This window comes from Ambystoma mexicanum, chromosome 3q, assembly GCF_040938575.1.
Source record: "Ambystoma mexicanum isolate Mex_15411 chromosome 3q, UKY_AmexF1_1, whole genome shotgun sequence".
Lineage (NCBI taxonomy): Eukaryota > Metazoa > Chordata > Amphibia > Caudata > Ambystomatidae > Ambystoma > Ambystoma mexicanum.
In genome coordinates this window covers 644058337-644080638 of record NC_090926.1, presented here as the reverse complement: position 1 = coordinate 644080638, position 22302 = coordinate 644058337, and positions in this window count along the sequence as shown.

Genomic DNA, 22302 nt, shown 5'->3' with positions numbered 1-22302 from the left:
TCCTGCACAGGTCCTTGTTCCAGAGCGTAATTCGCCTGCGGGTTGAGCGTATATGCATCTGAATATCTCATTGGCGGATCAATTTTGAGGTTTTCCATCGCTCTTATGAATCCTTGGTGGGTGGGGTATGAGCGGGGTGTGTTGGGCATGTCTGCCTGGGAATGTTCTCCCGCTGTCCCTTTCTTGGTATGATCGAGGGATGGGCCCTCTCAGTGGGTCATATATCCCGGTCAAGGCAAATGGTCTGTATGCGGCAAATGGCTTTTTCCCTGCACATCGCTTGAAAGTGGTTTTCTTGTCCACACTTCATACACATCTGCCCTATAGCTGGGCCCTGACCGTTGTGGGAAATTCGTAGCTGCACCTGTAGCATTGTCTCTCTCCTGGGGATGCTGGATTGGGCTTCGGGTTTCCTGTTGACCAGGTGGTCTGAGGTATCGGGCGTATCCCTGAGGACCAGTGGCTATGGCTGTGATGGTGTCATTTTTCTTTGGGTTCTCCATGGCCGCCGCCTGCACATCTACTCTTTTTTATACCCTTGCTAGGTCAACTATTTCATGCAGTGGGAGGGGTTTCTTCAGCAAGTGTTTTCGAAATTGTGAGGATGTGCAGCCTTCTATTACTCTCAGCCTAATGGCGTCATCATCATTGAAGTTGGCGAAGTCACAGTGTGTAATTTTCTTCTGAAGTCGGAGGATGAATTTGTCTATTTTTTCGTGCTGCAACTGTGTGCATTGGTTGAATGTGTAACTTTCATACTCTCTGTTGGTGTTACGCTCACCTGGTATCCACGGGGACGCCACGCAGCCCTGGTTGGATGATTTGCACTCTCGAACCTTATCCCGGTCCCTTGGTAAGGCCTCTGGTTAAAGATGGGTATATATAGGAGAGCTGGATTCAATACCAGATTGTCTTTATGTTTTCCCACCTCCCTTGGCCTCAACTACTTCCTCCCCTTTGGGCCCTCTCCTCACCTTAATATTGTAGAAGGTGGATTCTCCATCCTGCTCCTCGTGGCAGGGGCGCGTAGATGTGGTGAAGCGAGCAGCGACCAATTTACTTCACTGGTGCAAGCCCCCCCTGTGGGAATCCAGGCCTGCTGTGACTGGGTTTGCCGCTTTACAGTCTTTATATGCAGTTCTTATGTTCCTCTTAGTTCAAATAATAATGTCTTGCTTCTTTCCTTTTAGGTATGGAAAGGTATTTTGGAGTTGTAATGCAGTTTGAAGATGAGCATGGGACGGTAGGCGAAAGCGCGGTATGCGCGATGCTGTCCGGTGAGTAATGCGCGATGCATGGCACTGTTTCGCCTTTTATATTGCTATCCTGTGTCTTTTCTCTCTTTGCAGGTTGCGATGTTCGTCGCCGAGCGCCGTAATGTTCCAGCAATGATGCTGACCAGGAGATGACTACCCAGGTAAGAATTGTGTGGCTTTCTTAATTTGGAAGGAAACTTGAGTAAACGCTTACTAATGTTGTCTTTCTTTCTCCTCTTTTCAGGTCATGGTATTCCAGGATGCATGCGGTGCCGGATGATGGAGTTCATACCTTCAGGTGAGTGGAACTGAAGTTGGCGATGGATTGAAGACAGGATACTGTTCCAGGTAAGTTTCGTAGTGTTCTTTCTCTCTCTGCAGGTCCTTGGTTTCAGGTAAGCTGGCATCAAAGAACTGGACACGGTGAGCGTTACACTGTCCACAGCAGAATAACGCAAACCATGTTCTGCTGTTTGGGTGTGGTTTAAATAGTCTCAGGTAAAGTAGTCCAGCTAAAATAGTCCCAGGCCTGCCACACCCAAAGTAATCCAGGTAAAGTAGTTCCAGGCCTGCCACACCCAAAAGACAAGACCACATAGCTTAGTTCCTTGTAACTGAGCTATGTGTGTGCCTCCATGTTGGCTGAACCCCCCCCAAGTTAAATAGTCCCAATTAAATAGTCCCATTCTAATGTTGGTCTTCATGATGGTTATGAGCCTGGCACCAAAGACGCCAGGACTGACTCCAAGAGAGTCTTGAATGAGGTTTTAAGGCCTTTGACCTGGCCCTAACTGGAAGGCTGACTTGCCAGTGAGGGCCAGGGGCAAGGGTCATGACAGTTGGGGAGGACTATTAGCTTCCTGTTAACCGCAGCAGTGAGGCGTTGATACATGCTTTTTCTTGCGTCAGGATGGTTTTCAAGATCACTTTAATCGCTTTCCCCGCTAAGTTTGTGATAATGTCCATTCTGTTCGGTGAGTCCTGGTCACCTATGGCTCTCATAAAGTCCTCCAACTCCCCCATCCATTCTTCCCACCTCGCCCTGGTCATGGTGTGGTTGCAGCGTGAATGTGTTGGGGCACCGCAGGAATGTGGCTCTGGATGCTAGGCTTGCCCCATGGCAGCTTGCGATTCCGCCCCTGCAGCTGCCTGTGCTCCCTCTTACATTTTGCTGGCTATTTGGGGTTTACTGTGGGCGGCCTGCCCGTTTTATGTGCCACGTTGGACGACTCTTTTTGGCCCTCTCCTGGGGTGTGGGCTTTGACGCTTTCTCCCTTGTACCTGTGTCTGTGCGTTGTCTTATCACACTTCTCTGTGTGGGCCTGCTGCAGCTTATTGCCTGTGTCTTCTCTGTGTGCTGCTGCGTTGTGCTTTCCTCTCCGTGTGGGTCGGATTTTGTCTGTCTCTACTTTCCCCCTCCTTCCTCTTGATGATTTTGCTATTGTGGCTGCAAGGTTGCGGTTTCCCTTTTAATCGTTGCTGTCGTTTGCAGTTCTACTTGTCTCTCCTCTTTCTTTTCATATATATATTTTTTTAGACAAGGCTACATGTACTATGCGTACTACGTGGCCTCTGTTTTGGTTTCTGCCACGTGGTAGGTGGCTCCTGCTGCTGCCTTCCCTCTAGTCTGTGTACATGCCTTGTGTCTCCCTGGGCAGGCCTCCTTACCGCAGTCTCCTTTGGCGGGGCGAAGTGTTGCTGTCCCTCACGTGCCCTACGTGCACACCTGCGTCTGTTGGCAGTGTCTGCTGTGTGCACTGTCCCTCACGTGCCCTCCGTGCACACCTGTGTCTGTTGGTGGTGTCTGCTGTGGGGGCGGTGGTCCGCTGCACCCGTGTCCTGACCAATTCTACAGCGCTGGCTCCTCCAGTTAACCTGGGTGTCCCTCCTCGCACGCCAGCCGGCGCTGCAGGTCGTCTGTTGCAGTTCCCTCCTAGGTCCGGCCTCCTCCGTCGGCGTCCTTATCTCCTTCCCGGCTGTGTGCTGTCTGGCGGCTGTCCCCTCTCTGGTCCGCGCAGGGCTAAAGATCTTCCACCTGCTGCAGTCTTGCGCCGGTATACAGTTTGGGTCACAGCGCCTCGTCGCCAGTTGTTAGGCCCCAGTCAGCCCGGTTTACAAACGACACAGGACTCTTTGATAGTACGTCTTAACCCTTTATTCTCCTTACAACAACTAACCACTTCATCCCTACCCCCCCTTCCTCCCTCCTCCCACCTTCTCCTTTCAACTTAAATCCGTCCCTCTTAAAGGGCTCCTGTTCTGTTCTCCACCGTAACAGATGTTTGACAAAATAAGTATGATGCACTTTGAAAGGAAGCAATAACACAACAAAGAATGAATATATGCAAAATTATTCAGTACACTATGTGGAATATTCCATATTGTGCCAGGATTTAATCTACACTTAAAACTGTACCTGACCCAAAGTAGAGTCAGGTGCTTGAGAACATCATACTTATTAGAAGTATTTTCTCTTTAGGTTTAGTCCCAATTTACAGTAATTCTGAAAGACAGTGCCTTATTTCTCCTGTTGGTAAATGTACTCATTGTATTTCTATAGGTCTTTTATACATCCCGCTTGTAATATGCTATCCCATTTGATATAGTGCTATGCATAGAAATAAACTGCTTCACTAAATGTTAAATGGTATTCCCTACCACTGTCTAAATGGTTTGCATTTTTCAACCCTCTCCCTCGTCCTATGCCTTCTTGAAGAATGAGTTAATACATAACACTCCCTTTTAGCCATGACAAGGGCCTCCCTGAGAAGTCACTGCTGAAGTCACGAATTGCTTTTTTTGTTGTTGCACAAACCTATACAATTGGTTATAGTCACTGAATGTGTAACACTTCAGATTCATGGTCACAGATTCAGAGGGGGGTGGCTATAGGCCCTACAAATCTGAAAATAAAAACCCTTGAACTGTCCTAGAGACTGGGACTGGTTTCTGTGCCATCTGTGACAATACACAGCCCATCAAAAGAAAATACAACACTGCAACAATTACCCATCATAACAGCACAATGCCAGTGAAATTCAATATGCTGTTAATTCATATGTTTTGAAGTCTGAAATCTCTGTCTTAGCCTCAACAGCATACATTTGTATCTATTTAGTAATTATCTAGCGTTGCTTATTAAATGTACTTACATTACCTTTTCCACTGATAGGCAATTTGCTTCCACTGTGCCCCATTACCATTGTACTTACATGCGGGCATACATACAATATATTTCATGCTTCTACCACCAGAACAGCATATTATCAAAAGAGTGTCACACACACAATTAGAAATATAAAATCACACACTGTTGTGGCATGGCAGGGATAGGCCATTGCTCCATGTTTAGTATTGCAAAAACATTCCCTAGTACTAGACAGGGGAAACTATTGCAGAGCTCCCAATTTGTCCCCTGACATACACACACAGCTCGCTAATCCAGTACTGTTTTGCATTCTGATAGATGTAGTTATATATGTTTCTATTTGTAAATGTGTCACTATAGGTGCCAGAATCAAAAGACAGAAACAGGATTGGATGAGCTACTGAGGATTAAGAGAAAAAAGCAGCTGGCGAGCTCTGCTTTCATGGTTACGCAGAACATCTAATTGGTATCATATAGCTCACCACGTCTACACATCTTTAATGAAGGTAATTACCCGGAGCCAAGTGGTGTTTACTCTAACAGCAGAGATCAAGCCTCCCTTCCGCTTCCTGGAGGGGATGGAGCAGATTATAAACGTATGAGTAAATATATGGTCATTTGCCAAGTGTGGAAGAAAAATGCAGACATGTGTAAATTATTACATTTCCCATCAACATTGTTTTAGCATACTTTTGTATATAATTGCATTTTCCCGCACATCATCCTAGAGCTTGGTCGTTCCCATGAACTGTTCAAAATTAGGGCAGACCACCTGGATGGTGCCCTTCAGTGTCTGTTTATTGAAGAACCCAAATCTGTGTGCACAGACACGCTAGAAGAAGTGCATCTCTATGAAGAGGCGGGTAAGGGTACAAACACCACCACATGAAAACAGACCAACATGACTCTTGTAATTACTGTGGATGATCATTGCCCCATTTGTGAAACTGTCCAGCTGCAGGTCAGACATGTGAGTGATGCCAGAAGCAGAATCACTTTGCCATGGTGTGCAGGGCTATGGTGTTCTAAGACCATGTCCTTATTGGCAATGCAACAGAAACCACCCAGAGCAGCAACAATCAGTGCTACCAAAGATCTGTAAACTCTCACGTTCAGCAAAGATGCAGAAGAAGAGAAAGATGTTATCTTCTTCTCTACTTTGTGTTGTTCAAATGCAGGTAGAAATTGCAGACCATGTTGTCGAGTAGTGATTCAATTCTCTAACTTACCTGTACTCATTGATACAGGAGCATCAGTCAATGTAATGTCCAAATCACAGTTTGTGACCCTAAATCCCAGCCGTACGCTATCCCGACCAACGGTCATGATATACATCTATGGGGGAGTTGAACCACTATCATTCAATGACATGTTCATTATAGAAGTGAAGCATGTGCAAGCAAAGGCCCTTACCAAATTTCATGTAACTGGCGAAGTCGAAACAACACTCGTAAGCTGTGAAACGTTGGCGCCTTTTGGACCTTGTACATATTGCGAACAGTGTGTACCAGACAGACATTGACAAGCTTATGGGCTTTTAGGAGGACTTATTTGAAGGAACTGACTGCCTCGAAATCAAGAAGTGTGGTTATATATTGATCATCCAGTACATACTGTTGCATTGCATCACAGACAGATTCTCTTCCCTCTAAGACAAAAAGTGGAGAAGGAGCTTGCCAAACTGGAGGCTGGAGGCATCATTGAGAGAGACAAGAAACCTTCGCTGTGGGTATAGCACAGAGTGGAAGTCACCAGCCGGAGGCTGTCATGGTGTGCGTAGACATGCATCTACCACACAAAACAAGCAAAACGTTAGTGCTACAGATGCCAACAATCGGCAACATCTTGGCCGACCCCTGAGGGGCAGCAGTATTTCCCAAAATGGGCCTAAGGGGGTACCATCAAGTCCCATTACATGAAGACTCAAAGTACATAACCTTGATTTTTCTCGCACCTTGGCCTGTTCAGGTATAAAAGCCTCCGATTTTGGCATCTCATGGATGGCGAAATTCTAGCGAATGCTTGCATTCTCAAACAAAGCTTTTTTTAAATATAGTACTCGAAAATGGTGGAAGATGTCCAGGCATCGCCCACACCATCATCAAACTCATGAGTGCACAGATTTTTAGGCATGGTACATTTTTGTGGTAGGTTCGTTCCGACCTGGCCACAATGCCTGAACCTCTAGGCAGGCTCACGCTCACAGACTGCCCATGGAAGTGGTCTGGCAAAGAACAATTAGCATTCAACCAAGTGACGCAAACTTTGACAGCTAACACCACCATGGTGTACTTTGATCCATACAGCATGGAAGTCATGGTTGACTCTAGTTATATTGGTGTAGGGGCAGTGCTTGTGCAGGTGAATGTCATGGTTGAACGGGTGCCGATTGCTTTCACCAGCAGGGCACTTACTCCCACTGAGCAGCAATAGTCACAAATTGAAAGGCAGCAGGCCCTGACCATCCACTGGAGATGCAACCACATCCACATGTACCTGCTGCAACCAGATACTGCATGTGGTGTGTGTTATTAATAAAGCCCTGCATAAGGCTGCAACATATATGAAGCAACTTCCATTCATTGCAGCAAATTCTAAAGTCCCACAACATAAACACGTATAGCATAGAAAATAGAGAGGGAATAATAGAAGGTGAATAAAATGATGGATGCGTTCAAGGACAGTAAAACCTCGCAGTGTTCCCTTCAGCCTATATCATCATTACATTAGCACCAGTACATTTCAGTATTCTGCATAGAGTAAAAATACAAATATCCCTGAAAAGAAGTAACCCTTTCAAAATGCTCCTGAAAAGAAATGAAAAAACCTTAACATGACCAATGAAATAGGTTAAGATTCCCCAGATTAGATTTGGTATGCGCCAATGTGATATGTTATGCTATGCCATGTAATGCCTTAAGCTGTAGAAACATGTTGTGCAATGTCTTGTTCTGCTGGGTTCAATGAGCTCTTTTCCCAAAGCTAAGTGCACGTTAACTAGAATCTACCTGAGTGCTACTATATGTACTCATTCGCTGGTTTGCGGGGCGGGGGGTGTATGACGTTAGTTTCCTTTTATACTAGCTGTATAGGTCATGTCATATTATGCTGAGTTTTCATTATAATGGTTTGGTTTAAATGTCTAATTTTCAAGCGCCTTTGAAGCTGCCATACGCCAACAGGTAGGAACCCCCTAAACAAGCATAGAAAAAAGGAAAATCAGAGGGGTAGACTAGGAAATCTAATCTGTTAACTAGACCATGCACCCCTGTTTTTACTTAACTTTCACATTAAGGCCTCTATTAACAGAACACAGTAACTGCAGCAATGGATAAGAAGTCAAGACAAAGGTGAGAATATGTAAATTAACGCCCATAAACACCCAGCCTTAGCCTAAGAGGATTCCTGCCTCACACGCCAGTATAACTATTACCTCAAAGGCCCTAGCAGTTCTCAGGAACACCAGGAAGGCCAGACTGGGGCCTCTGCCCCCAAGGAAGCAGTGGGTGAAATCCCCACCCTTTGTTAAACAAGCCCATATTTCCTTCCAGCTTTTCCATCTATAGAACCTGGCTCTTTGGGGTTCTGGGGAGTGAATAGAGGTGCTTTGCATACTGTGTTTCTTGTGCATGGTTTCTACATGCCTTGGCTCACCATGACACTGTGGAAGGCTCAGAAGTCTGACAGGCTTGGTGTTGTTAAGCATGTTGCACACAAGCCTAGGATTCTGGTAACCATGGCATAAATAAATGAGGAAACACAAAAAGTTGAAGTTTTCTTGCTTGCTTTTCCGGGAGCTGTTGCAAAATTGGCAAATTCCAATTTCTGTCTTACAACCCCTGCCAAACGTTGTTGAGGGCCCTAAGGAAGTAAGTAGAAGGGCATTACCGCCTGTGTTGTCTTGATCATGGCTGCAATATGCCTTAACTCACCATGAAGTGAGTAAATTCCAGACATACCAGCTGGCGCTGCTAACACCTCTTCTCCAACTATCACGCCTTATGGCGCTGCACCCCATAGAATACACGTGAGTTCCATGATAAATTCAGTCCAGTTATACACATAGCTCTTCCACCTTTTTCTCATGCCTTTATGAGCACCTTATCTACCCCATCCCCCCTTCACCCCAACTATCTACCCGACTTTGCTCCCCCTACCACTACTGAATGTTCTATCATACTCATCTTTTGCCTCTCTGACAGGCAAAGGCGTTTGGATGCATCAGTGGTCATGCTAGGGTGGTGCCGGGGGAGGGGGGATAGTGGGCCCCTCCTCTGAAATCCTATGCCCTCTTTGCCCCCACTACATTGGCATGCAGAGTGGGAGGGCTATCTGCCCCCCCCAGAGGCTCTATTGAAAGCCAGACTAGATTATTTGTCAGTGGGCCACCTCCCCGTTAGGCACTTCAATGAGGGTGCCCAACGGGAAAGGTGTCCCGCTGGCAGGACAATGTGTGCTGAGCAATTCATGCTCAGCATGCTCATTGTCCTGGCAGCAGGACACCTTACCGTTTCCAAACTGGAGAGGTGTCCTGGTGCCAGGACAATGTCCCAAGGAGCTCCAGGCAGCAGAGGGGCTTTTACGTTGCTCTGTGCCATCAGAGATTTTCAATGTGAGCCATTAGGCACTGATGGGAGGCAGGGGGGTCTATTAGCAGGGACTTTTGTCTCTTTAGAAATGTGAATGGGAGAGAGTGATCAGAAGTGAGATGGGTGCATAATGTTGCATGCTTTATTAAATTACTATGACTTTAAAACCCAAGGGGGATTTGTTAGGCTCACATTAATCTACATAATGCTATTGTGACTTTGCATGCAGGATGGGAAGAATAAAACTAAAGTCATACTCTTATTGCTCAACATATTTCTATGACAACGTATATAGAGGGTAATTCATAGAATTCAGCGCACAAGTGGGGCACACGGCTGGCGCACAGTGTGCGCGTGCGAATCCCTGCGCCAGCCGCGTGCGATAAAATCCATTTCCGCGCACAGCGTATTCATGGATTCCAGCCACCAAAACCAGCCGTGGCGCACAGTGGCGCAGCGACCCTGCAGCAGCGCCAGTTACGCCCCCAAGAACGCCTCTCGCGCAGGGAAAAGCCATCAATATACCCAATCCAGCGCAAAGGGCTGCGCTAACCCTGTACCAGCACGGCAAGCGGGCTACGTGTATCACTGGGGTGCGCGGGAAGTACCTCACGCGATTTCAGCAGGGTACGTGTATTTCAGGGGTGCGCGGGAAATTCCACACGCGATTGGTCCCGTGCGAGCAGGGTACGCGTATCTCAGGGGTACGCGGGAAGTGCCACACGCAATTTCAGCAGGGTACGTGTATTTCAGAGTGCGTGGGAAATTCCACACGCGATTGGGCCCGTGCGAGCACGGTACGCGTATCCCAGGGGTGCGCGGGAAGTGCCACACGCGATTGCAGCAGGGTACGTGTATTTCAGGGGTGCGCGGGAATTTCCACACGCAATTTCAGCAGGGTACGTGTAGTTCGGGGTGCGGGGCAAGTTTCACACGCGATCTCAGCAGGGTACGTGTATTTCAGGGGTGCGCGGGAATTTCCACACGCGATTGGGCCCGTGCGAGCAGGGTACGCGTATCTCAGGGGTGCGCGGGAAGTGCCACACGCGATTTCAGCAGGGTACGTGTATTTCAGGGGTGCGCGGGAAATTCCACACGCGATTGGGCCCGTGCGAGCACGGTACGCGTATCTCAGGGGTGCACGGGAAGTGCCACACGCGATTGCAGCAGGGTACGTGTATTTCAGGGGTGCGCAGGAATTTCCACACGCGATTTCATCATGGTACGTGTATTTTGGGGTGCGGGGGAAGTTTCACACGCGACATCAGCAGGGAACGTGTATTTCAGGGGTGCGCGGGAAGTTCCACACGCGATCTCATCAGGGTACGTGTATTTCGTGGTCCGGGGGAAGTTTCACACGCGACATCAGCAGGGTACGTGTATTCCAGGGGTGCGCGGGAAGTTCCACACGCGATTGGGCCCGTGCGAGCAGGGTACGCGCATTTCAGGGGTGCGCGGGAAGTTCCACACGCGATTCCATCAGGGTACGTGTATTACAGGGGTGCGCGGGGAGCACCACACGTGAATTGCACGTGTGGGTCCTCCCAGGTGTTCCCTCTACACCCTCCACGGCCCCTGCAGGTGGCTCACACCTCAGGGGCCTACCCTGCACATGTCCTGCAGACACACCATCCACCATGGCCATGACCCCCAGCCAACCCACATGTCAACTTGCACTACTGCCCACCAACGCATGTCCCCCTGCACCCCCAGCCACCAGGGGCACTCTCCACCAGGCCCCTACCCATGTCTCCCACCACCCCCACCCCCCCAGCAGTGCAGGGGCAGCCTCCACCAGGCCCCCACCCATGTATCCCACCCCACCACCCCCCAGCAGTGCAGGGGCAGCCTCCACCAGGCCCCCACCCATGTATCCCAGCACCCCCACCCCCCAGCCACCAGGGGCAGCCTCCACCAGGCCCCCACCCATGTCTCCCACCACCCCCACCCCCCAGCCACCAGGGGCTGCCTCCACCAGGCCCCCACCCATGTCTCCCACCACCCCCACCCCCCAGCAGTGCAGGGGCAGCCTCCACCAGGCCCCCACCCATGTCTCCCAGCACCCCCACCCCCCAGCCACCAGGGGCAGCCTCAACCAGGCCCCCACCCATGTCTCCCACCACCCCCACCCCCCCAGCAGTGCAGGGGCAGCCTCCACCAGGCCCCCACCCATGTCTCCCAGCACCCCCACCCCCCAGCCACCAGGGGCAGCCTCCACCAGGCCCCCACCCATGTCTCCCACCCCCCCCCACCCCCAGCAGTGCAGGGGCAGCCTTCACCAGGCCCCCACCCATGTCTCCCAGCACCCCCACCCCCAGCAGTGCAGGGGCACCCACCACCAGGCCCCCACCCATGTCTCCCAGCACCCCCACCCCCCAGCAGTGCAGGGGCAGCCTCCACCAGGCCCCCACCCATGTTTCACACCACCCCCACCCCCCAGCATTGCAGGGGCAGCCTCCACCAGGCCCCCACCCATGTCTCCCACCACCCCCACCCCCCAGTCACCAGGGGCAGCCTCCACCAGGCACCCACCCATGTCTCCCACCACCCCCACCCCCCCCCCAGCACTGTGGGGCACCTACCACCAGGCCCCCACCCATGTCTCCCAGCACCCCCACCCCCCAGCAGTGCAGGGGCAGCCTCCACCAGGCCCCCACCCATGTCTCCCAGCACCCCCAACCCCCAGCCACCAGGGGCAGCCTCCACCAGGCCCCCACCCATGTCTCCCACCACCCCCGCCCCCCAGCAGTGCAGGGGCAGCCTCCACCAGGCCCCCACCCATGTCTCACACCACCCCCACCCCCCAGCCACCAGGGGCAGCCTCCACCAGGCCCCCACCCATGTCTCCCACCACCCCCACCCCCCAGCAGTGCAGGGGCAGCCTCCAGCAGGCCCCACCCATGTCTCCCACCACCCCCACCCCCCTGCCACCAGGGGCAGCCTCCACCAGGCCCCCACCCATGTCTCCCACCACCCCCACCCCCCAGCCACCAGGGGCACCCACCACCAGGCCCCCATCCATGTCTCCCAGCACCCCCAGCCACCAGGGGCAGCCTCCACCAGGCCCCTACCCATGTCTCCCAGCACCCCCACCCCCTAGCAGCGCAGGGGCACCCACCACCAGGCCCCCACCCATGTCTCCCAGCACCCCCACCCCCCAGCAGTGCAGGGGCACCCACCACCAGGCACCCACACATGACTTCCCACCACCCCCACCCCCCAGCAGTGCAGGGGCAGCCTCCACCAGGCCCCCACCCATGTCTCCCAGCGCCCCCACCCCCCAGCCACGAGGGGCAGCCTCCACCAAGCCCCCACCCATGTCTCCCACCACCCCCACCCCCCAGCAGTGCAGGGGCAGCCTCCACCAGGCCCCCACCCATGTCTCACATCACCCGCACCCACCACCCACCAGGGGCATCCTCCAACAAGCCCCCATCCCTTTTCTCTCACCACCCCCACCCCCCAGCAGTGCAGGGGCAGCCTCCACCAGGCCCCCACCCATGTCTCCCACCACCCCCACCCCCCAGCCACCAGGGGCAGCCTCCACCAGGCCCCCACCCATGTCTCCCACCACCCCCAACCCCCAGCCACTAGGGGCACCCACCACCAGGCTCCCACCCATGTCTCCCAGCACCCCCACCCCCCAGCCACCAGGGGCAGCCTCCACCAGGCCCCCACCCATGTCTCCCAGCACCCCCACCCCCCCAGCAGTGCAGGGGCACCCACCACCAGGCCCCCACCCATGTCTCCCAGCACCCACACCCCCCAGCCACCAGGGGCAGCCTCCACCAGGCCCCCACCCATGTCTCCCAGCACCCCCACCCCCCAGCAGTGCAGGGGCACCCACCACCAGGCCCCCACCCATGTCTCCCAGCACCCCCACCCCCCAGCCACCAGGGGCACCCACCACCAGGCCCCCACCCATGTTTCCCAGCACCCCCACCCCCCAGCCACCAGGGGCAGCTTCCACCAGGCCCCCACCCATGTCTCCCCCCACCCCCACCCCCCAGCACTGTGGGGCACCTGCCAGCAGGCCCCCACCCATGTCCAACTCATGTTCCCCACCACCCTCACCCCCCAGCACTGTGGGGCACCTGCCAGCAGGCCCCCACCCATGTCCAACTCATGTTCCCCACCACCCCCACTCCCCAGCACTGTGGGGCACCTGCCAGCAGGCCCCCACCCATGTGCAACTCATGTTCCCCAGCCAACATGTCATCACAATCTAGATCCCTGGTCCCTATGGTCAGCCTCCAAATGCAAAACACCCACCCGAGTATTGCATCCACCCACTCATAATTTGCAATTACATCACAGAACACCAATTGCGAGTTCCGAAACAAACACATTTCCCTCACATACACCCAATGGGTGTCAGTGAATCTCAAAACACATATCATGAAATGCATGAAACCAATGAGATACCACACATTGAAGTTCACCAAAAAAAATATGTATTAAAGGAAACATAACTAGAATCAAAAATGAAGAAACAGAAATGTGAATGTACAAAAATTAAAAGAAGCATGTCCGTGAAAAAAAGCAAAACCAAAAATAAAATTCCAAAGTAATGTTGTCCAAAGTCAATGTCCACAAAACAAAATCCAATGTGAAATAAAAAAGAAAGCCATTGCTCCATGGTTAAAATGTGAAAAAATAAATACAATCCAACAGTGAACTATGTACATGGGAACAAGCCACGGTCCATTTTCCCAACAAAAGAAAGGAAACCTATCTAACTACACTAACTAATAAAATAAACTATATACAAAAATGTGGCCAATGTCCGAAAGGTCCAAATAAAATCAAAACAAAAATGAAACCTAACACTACCTACATAACTATGTACAAGGGCAGCGGGCTAGTTTCACGGCTCACTTGTGGATGTCCCGGGCCAGGGCATCATCGAACTCCTCCTCAATGTCCCGGAGGCGGTCCTCCTCCATGGCCCCGAGGGTCCGCAGGGCCGTCGACGTGTCCACCTCCAAACCCCTGCGGATTGCCTCGAGGCACTCGGCCCGCCTCAGGGCCCTCCGCATGGAGTTCTCCGCCCTGACCATTGTGAGCCGTGCCTCTTCCGCCCGCTGCCGCTCCGCATCTATGGCGTGGCCCAACCGCTGCCACACGGAAGACACTCTCTGTCCTGGGTCCTCCTGCTCTCCGGCCGATGCCTGCCCCTCCAATGTTGAAGGCCCCGAGCCTTCATGGCTCCCACCACGTTGCTGCTGCTGCTGTGCCTCTGCCCGTGTACTGCCTCCTGCTGCCTGCACATCCTCCGCCGGCTGGGGTGCAGTCGTAGATGTGGCCACCCCTGCTGGACGTCCGACTCCCGACTGTGGCAGGAATGCCTCCTCCACCAGCCTGGCCGCACCGTCAGAGGCAGCTCCACAGGGCACCCAGGTGACTGATGGGTGGGAAGATGACACGGAGGACGACTGGCGCGTAGGGGGTCCAGTTGAGGAGGGGGTCGTAGCAAGCCCCATCAGACGGAGGAATCCGGCCTGGGTGACCTGTCCCAGCAGGCTGACGTGGTCAACGAGCCATTCGAGCTGACGTGCAGTCTCCTCATGAAAAGACTGCAGGTCACCTCGCATGGCCCGTTGACGCAACGCCACACCAGCCAGGACAGGCTCAACCCGGACCCGGATAGCCACGTCCGCAGGCAGAGGAAGGCCAGTTGACGTGAGCTCATCCCCTGCCTGAAAACGGGTCTGGACGTAGGCATCCCTGCTGGTGCAAGATGATGCAGGGACAGGATCATGGACAGGATTGCACACAGGCACCTCTGCGGCGGCCTGTGCTGCCTCCTGTCCCTGGTCCTGCACTGTACCACTAGCACCAGTGGGATCCCCACCTCCAGACCCCGTCTCTGGTGCTTGCACGGCCTCCTCCTCCACCAAACCCCCCACCAACCTGGATGACTCCGTGCCATCTTCCCCTGTTGGGCCCTGTGGGGCCCCAGCTGCCCCTTCTGCTGCCGAGGAGTCCAACTCCAACCTCCGCCTCTTGGACCTCCCCCCGGCAGCTGCGGCCTGGGACGTGGCACCGGACTCCTCACTCCCCGACGAGATCACAACATGGGAGGGGAGCCGGGCCTTGCGTCTCCGGCTGGCGGTGGGATCCCCGCCGCTGTGCTCCACAGCACCTTCTCCGCCCTCTTTATCAGTTGACACTGCAGACAGGGAGAAACAAAACACAGGCATCAGGGCACTGTACAATGGACACATACACACATGACAGTTGTACATGAGTGGCATTGGCAAACCTCAGACATGTCATCACAATCCCCAACACACATGTCATTTCAACTCGCACACATGAGCCATACCACAGCCATATCGCAACTGCCAGCACCATCTATACACATACAACAGCATGAGCAGCCAAAGGTGAGCCAGACATCACATGCAACACAGGAAGTGCACCACACATGTACACACACCACCACACTTGCATGCATGTGTACACCTCTGCCAAGTGTCGCAGTGTTCAGACGGGCATCCATGTCACATCTGCCAATCAGGCTTCCACATACCACTGTCACATGCATCCATGTTGCATCACTGTTGCACCCTTGTCAAATACACACACATGCACATGTACACAGTGCTGATACATGCAGCCGAAAACAACATACATGCGTGACATCACGGACATGTCTACTTACATACACATTCATCCAAACATGTGTGCCCACACAACTGCATTTGGCATGCAAGCCTACACACACAAGCACCATCCATGTCTCACACATACCAGCCCTCGCATGTGTTAACCCCACGGCCCTGTACACCCCCACCCATACTCGACCCCATACAAACAGATGTGCAACCTGCACACTACTAAATAATCACCACACGCACTGCTCACATTCAGGATGCATGTACACTCACCGCTCGACTCCAGATGGGTCTGCCTCTCAAGGACCTGGACGTGGAGCGCTGGGGATATGTGTTCCAGGACCCTCATCTGTTCTTCCGACAAGTGGCCCCGGCGCCCCTTGGCATCCGCTGCCTTCAAGAGGCGCCGGGCCTTGTTCAGGGTCCTGGACCTGAAGTCCTCCCAGCGCTTCTTGACATGTTGTAAGTCGCGGACTGCCACCCCCTCCGCGTTGATGGCAGTCACGATGTCAGTCCAGATCCGAGTCCGTCCTTCCTTGTCGGCGCGGGAACTTCCGAAGAGGGCATCATACTGCCCCAGGACTTGCTCCACCAGGACACCAACTTCTGTGGCACTGAAGCTGGTGCCCCTCTGCCTCTCTGGCCGGGGGTTGTCAGTGGTCTCAGATGGTGTTTGCCCCGACATGACAACCCCAGAGGCAGGAGTGGGTGGGCAACTGGGTCCTGGGGCTGGGCTGTGGAGCGATGGAATCCCAGTCGGGAGTCTTCGGTTCCAGCAGGGGTGGTCACAGCAACAGCACCCCTGGCTGATGTGCAGGCAGCAAATGGCAGGGCACGTGGGCAGCAGGCAGTCAGGCAGCAGCAGATGGCAGGTGGGAGCGTGCTCGGGGCTCTGGGGGGCAGTAGTTCGGCCTTCTGGGCAGGAGCGTTGTCTTCCGTGTGCTTACGCGTGGCCAGCTTGATACGGAGTGATTTGGCACGTGAAAAATCTGCACGTCAGCGTGTAATTCGAGGAAAGGCCCTTAGCGCGTAAGCGCGTCTGCACGCATACGCATTTTCATTAGACAGAAGGCCCCTCAAGCGCAAGCGCCCCGGTGATGTGACGCGTACAGACGTGCATGGGCATTTCAGTGCGCGTGAAAAACTGCACGTCCGCGTGTGATACGAGGAAAGGGCCCATGCGCGTAAGCGCGCGTGGAAAACTGCACGTCCGCGTGCAATACGAGGAAAGGGCCCATGCGCGTAAGTGTCAGGATACCCCAGGTGGCTGGAGGGAGCATGCGGCACCAAAGTAATGTGAGTGGTGGCAAGCACGGGAAAAGAGTGACACAGAGGTTAAAACCCCTTTATTTTAGGACCTTGCTTTGTGTCCTTTGCAGGCAAAGGGCTAGGCGTGGGCAAACCAGCCCCCTAGCCCTTCAAAACAAGGAAAGGAGGAACCAGACTACATTTCCCAGCAGCCTCGCGTGCAGGAGAGACACCGGGAAGCTTCTGGACCCCGCCCTGCAGAACGCGCATGCGCGCCAGGAACACGTGGAGCGCCGCTTGCGCTACGGGATCTTGAAGAGGCAAGACGTGTTTCCAGCGGGCTCCTGCAGGCAGCTATCAGCGGGGCCACACCCCGCCTGCGAACTCTGCAGGCCCCGCTGAATCCTACAGATAAGTGCATTTAATCCTTGTTGTTGTCCTAGTTCGAACACTCGTTCAGAATGCATTACGCTTCACAGTCAGTGGCGTTTCGGAGCCCGGCGGCATTGTGATTATTTGAAGCCGCACAGCTCCATGCCAAGTAGCGAAGGGCGGAGTCGGGTTTTCCGACTTTAACCCTTGCAAACCTTACGGCCGGAACTCCGGCACAGTTAATTCAAGAACGGAGCACCGGCACTGTTCATTCGCTACTTTGCGAGCCGGAGCTCAGACACAAGTTATTCGTGCTTGGTCTAAACTTTAATGTGGCTAACGTTTATGCCGGGTTCCGGCGGTATGTCATGTGTGATCCATTTCTTAAGCGTATGTACGCTCGCTCCTGTTTTTTGGTTCTTGTAGCAGAGTTCCGTTGTTCGCTCAGCAAGAAAGAACACTGGTGAATTAACCCCGAGTCTCCTGCTGACAACCGAAGCTAAGTGCTTTCCCTTGTTACCTTATTGCAATGTGATTTCTATGTGTGGTGATCTTATGTTCTGCAGATCAGTGGGTAAGCTGTAATATTCATACTGCTAGATAGCGTATTTTTTAATGTGTGCAATCTAGAGAAAGCAACATCTAGTTTCTAAAGTAGAATATGCGCTCAAGTGAAGGAGTGCTGGGCGAAGTGTCAATTGCTTAACAAAACCCCAGGAGGGGCAACACATCTAAATCACTCAGCTTTCCCTTATCCCTCCTCTTCCCTTTTCCTACCTTGTTACCCGGTTTCCCTAACCACCCCAACCTAACCAACCAGCGGACCCTAATCCTCTTTCCCCGGAGGGTCGCGGAAGCCTGTGTTGTAAACACCCCCAGGCCCCAAGACCCAACGGGGAGGTAGGTGTACGTGCTACCTCCGCGCAAGGCCAAGATCGTGACAGTAAGCGCGCGTGGAAAACTGCACATCCGCGTGTAATACGAGGAAAGGGCCCATGCGCGTAAGTGACGTGACGCGCTCGTGTGTTTCCCTCAGCACGGGTTAAAGGTGAGCGGGCCCAGCAGTTCGCTGTACGTGCCTTTCGTGGAGACCGACGTGTGTTGCTGCTTCCTGTTGTTTCGCGCGCCATCACAACTTCACAGCTATCAAGGACGTATCTCTTCTTTTGGCGGGGGTATTGGCTATGCGTGTTTTTCTGCATCGCGCTAGTCAGACGGTGAGTCGCACACGCTCTTTTTCCCACTGCGGGTGCCCCTGTGTATCGCACCCATTTTCGATGTCATAGTAGCCTGCGTGTCCCACGCGTACGCGTTATTCGTGTTACTGGGTGCCACCGCGTACTGCGGGAGGTTGAATCCACGCACGTAGGCTGCAGGGTTGCGTGCACGGTTTTACTGCAGTTTTGGGGTGCCTGAGCATTGCGTGACCCGTCACCACATCACCGGGGTCACATACAGCCTTGCAGGTGCAGGGAGGCTGTTAACATCTTGCTTCCCACCCCCTTCACCCCAATTGCCCAGGTCAATTGTGGTGTACACCTCCCATTGGCACCACTCCATCTGTGCCAGCACTACGACATCTGTGCCATGGTTGGGAGGCCACCAAAGGTGAGGGGTGCCTCAGCTGGGCGTCCTCCTCGTGGCGGGCGTGGTCGGGGACGTGGCCGTGGTGACCAGGGAGTAGGAGGACTCCAGGGTGTCCAGGGCAGCCACAGAGGGGGAAGAGGCAGGGGTGCGCCACTTGAGCACAATGTTGTGGCATGTGTCGGTGCAGCCATGCCACCACCCCCTGTGGTTCCGGGGGATGCAGCTCCTGCATCTGGCACTGGCACCCGTATGACCCGGCAGTCCGTTCCATCGACTGCCACGGGCCCAAGGGTAGGGGTAGCTGCAGGTGCAGCTGTGGACACCGCCACCCAGGCTCAGGGTCTGCCAGCGCAGGCTGCGTTGGCACTTGAAGAGCCCTTGGTAGATCTCCAACAGGCCAGGGGGGAAACCATAGGGGCACGCCGGGCTGCTCAGACCAAGACACGTGTCCCTGGGGCAGTCATGTCATCTGCTGCCCCGAACAGCTGGGTGTTGGCAAGTGCAGGGGCAGATGCACCCAACAGCACCCCGGTTGTGAGTCTGCCAACCAGGACCGTTGCGGTCAATGACCCTGCCACAGCTGATGTTGCTGCGCAGGGTCCATTAGTGAGCACCCAGCTGCCACTGACACAAGTCAGGCCTTTGGTCATCCCTCCACCTGCCACTCCCTTGGCTCAATCCACCGAACCCACTGGCCATACTGGTCAGGGCGGCATTAGCCAGCCAGGGTCTGCGCCACAGTCCAAGAGGAGGAAGGTTGCACCTGCAGCACAGGCTGGGACCCCACACACAGCCACGACCTCCTGCACGTCGAGGAAGAAGCCTTTCTGTAAGCAGGAACTGGAGTTCCTCGTGGACTACGTGCGGGGCCACAGCCGTGACATGCTAGTGGGTGCCAATAGTCAGACTACGGCTGCCCAACGTGACACCCACTGGAAGCATGTTGCAGAACATGTCAGTTCATTCGGCCATGATGTGGGCACGGCGCAGGAGTGCAAAAAGCGTTGGAATGACATCAAGCGCAGCACTAAGGCTAAGCGTGCCTCAAATTACAACTTGACTCTGGTGACTGGCGGTGGGCCTGCACCAGAGGAGGAAGAACTCACTCCGCATGAGGCTCTCGTTGCGGAGTTCATACCACCTGAATTGGTCGAAGGAGTGGGAGAGATGCTGGACTTTGATGCCCAGTCCAGTGAGTGTTGATGCGTGTTTGTTGAGGACGTGTGTGTTTCACTTGTGGGATGTGTTGTGCATGATTGCTGCTACATGTGACGTGTACATGGTTCTGATGTGTAAGTAATGCAATGCTACCGTCATGCATGTCTCCTCTGCCTGCATGCGGGACTCCATGTGGGCATGCTCCCTTGCCCCTCCTCCGCCACTCTGCACCCCAGTTCCACCTTTGCACTGGTCTGCTTCAATCTTGCCAATGTGTAGTTTCTTGTTCATGTGTCCTATGTAGATGCTAACTTCCAGCGTAGAAACTGCCAGACATATGCCGTGTGGTACAGCCTTAGTACTCGATGCAGGGTATCCCACTTGTACTGTGCATGGGTCAGATGTCCCGCAGGGACATGAGTGCCCATTCATGCTCCATGTGCATTGCACGCATGCCCCTATGTGTCCTTGACTGGATGATCACTGTAATAGGAGTCCTTGGTTACATACATTGCCTGCCATCTCATCGGCCTCCCCATGTCAACTGTGGCTCAGTCCTGCGTTGCACACATGTTTAGGCTCTGACAATCTGTGTGGCTCACAGGCCTCAGCCTGTTCAATGGCCAATGACTCTGTCCAACTCTTGTTGTGTCTTCTTCACACGTGGGCGGCCTCCGGAGTTTTCATCATGTGTCCTGCCCACTGTCCCAGCATCATTTGCAGTGTTGTAATTTGAATCACATTAAGCTGTTGATGCCAGTCAACAGTGCCTGTCAATACACAGGTGTATGGTCAGCCTTTTGATACCATGCTAGGCATCCCTGCTTTGGTACTGGGGTGGAGGGGTGCTTGGCTTCTAGATATGGTACACATTGAATGTACAATGCACGTGATGTCTGAATTTGACATTGCACTGCCTTCACATTTCCTGGCACACACCATGGAGTGCTTGTACATGTAGGTAGTGAGTGCCGTACACATTTTCTGCACTGCATAGACCCACTTCCATGGAAACTGCCACCTTTCAACAGGTCTGATCACAGAAGCTATTCAAAGTAGACCCAGCATGCATGCCAGGTCATATGTTGTGTGTCACATGTCTGCCGGATGCCTTTGCTGTCGGTGTGTGTGTGTGTCGTGTGCTTCTGACATGTGTAGTGACCTTTTTCTCTCTATTTTTCAGGTGATGACGCAATGGAGGCAGAGGATGGTGTTGTCATGCCAGACACAGGGTTGGTAACACCACATCAACCCGGCACTAGTGGGGGTGGTGGGGTGGTAGGCCACGAAAACCCCCAAGTGCTGCAGTCCATCTTGTCTCTGGCTGCCTATTAGTCCAGCCTTGATGACGACTCTGATGTCCATGTTGAGTTGGATGAGCATCAAGTCCATGTGTCAGGGGTGAGTGATTCTGATGTGGACACTCCTCTGTCCGCGACACCTGCACTGAGGGATCTGACAGTCTTGGTTCCTCCGCCCATGGTGGATCGGGACGCAGGGTCACCCTCCACACCAGTCACTGATGTGCCTGGGACATCACGTCGACGGGGGCATGTAGTCGTGCAGCCGCAGGCGGTGCCAACACAGCGAGGACCCCCAGTCCTTGGGTCCCGCAGGGGTCAAGCCCAGCAACGCGGTCGCCGCGCGCAACCGCTGTATACTGAGTGGGAGCAAGACATGACTGCCAATTCCGAACGGCAGGGGGCAGCAATGGAGAACATCGCTGAGAGCATGGAGCGTGTGGCCCGATCTGTGCTCCCCCCTGCTAGGCAGGTGCTTCTCCAGCAGCAGGCGGCACGGTCCACGGCCCGCTCGCTCAGGCTGGGCATGGCGGCCTCAGACAGGGCACGCCAGGCTGAAATGTCGTCTCTGCGTCAAGCAATTGCTGCTCACGCAGAGGCGCACATGGATGCCCTGAGGGAGGAGTATGCTTCCCTCAGATCCACTCTGGGTGTCCTTATGATGTCCCAGAGGCAGCAGGCAGAGGAGAGGTTTGCACAGTTTGAGCGTACCATCTCGGCTGAGCTACAGGCTTGCCGGGAGGTGCAGCGGTTGTCCAGCCAGGCCTTGCAGGAGGAACTCCGTGTTACACGTGCTACCTTGCAAGAGGAAGCACGTGTATCACGTGAGGTTCTGCATGCAGACCTATGTCACATCGCCACACAGAACCAGGCTCACCCGTCCGGCAGACTTGCTGCCGACGAGGGGCAAGCTGCGGCTAGGCGTGGCCAGGCTACTGTGCCACATCCTCCTTTACAGGATGAGCCAGACTCGGACGACCACCTATCTCCCACATAGGTCGGGCTGTGCAGGCGTTGAGCCCA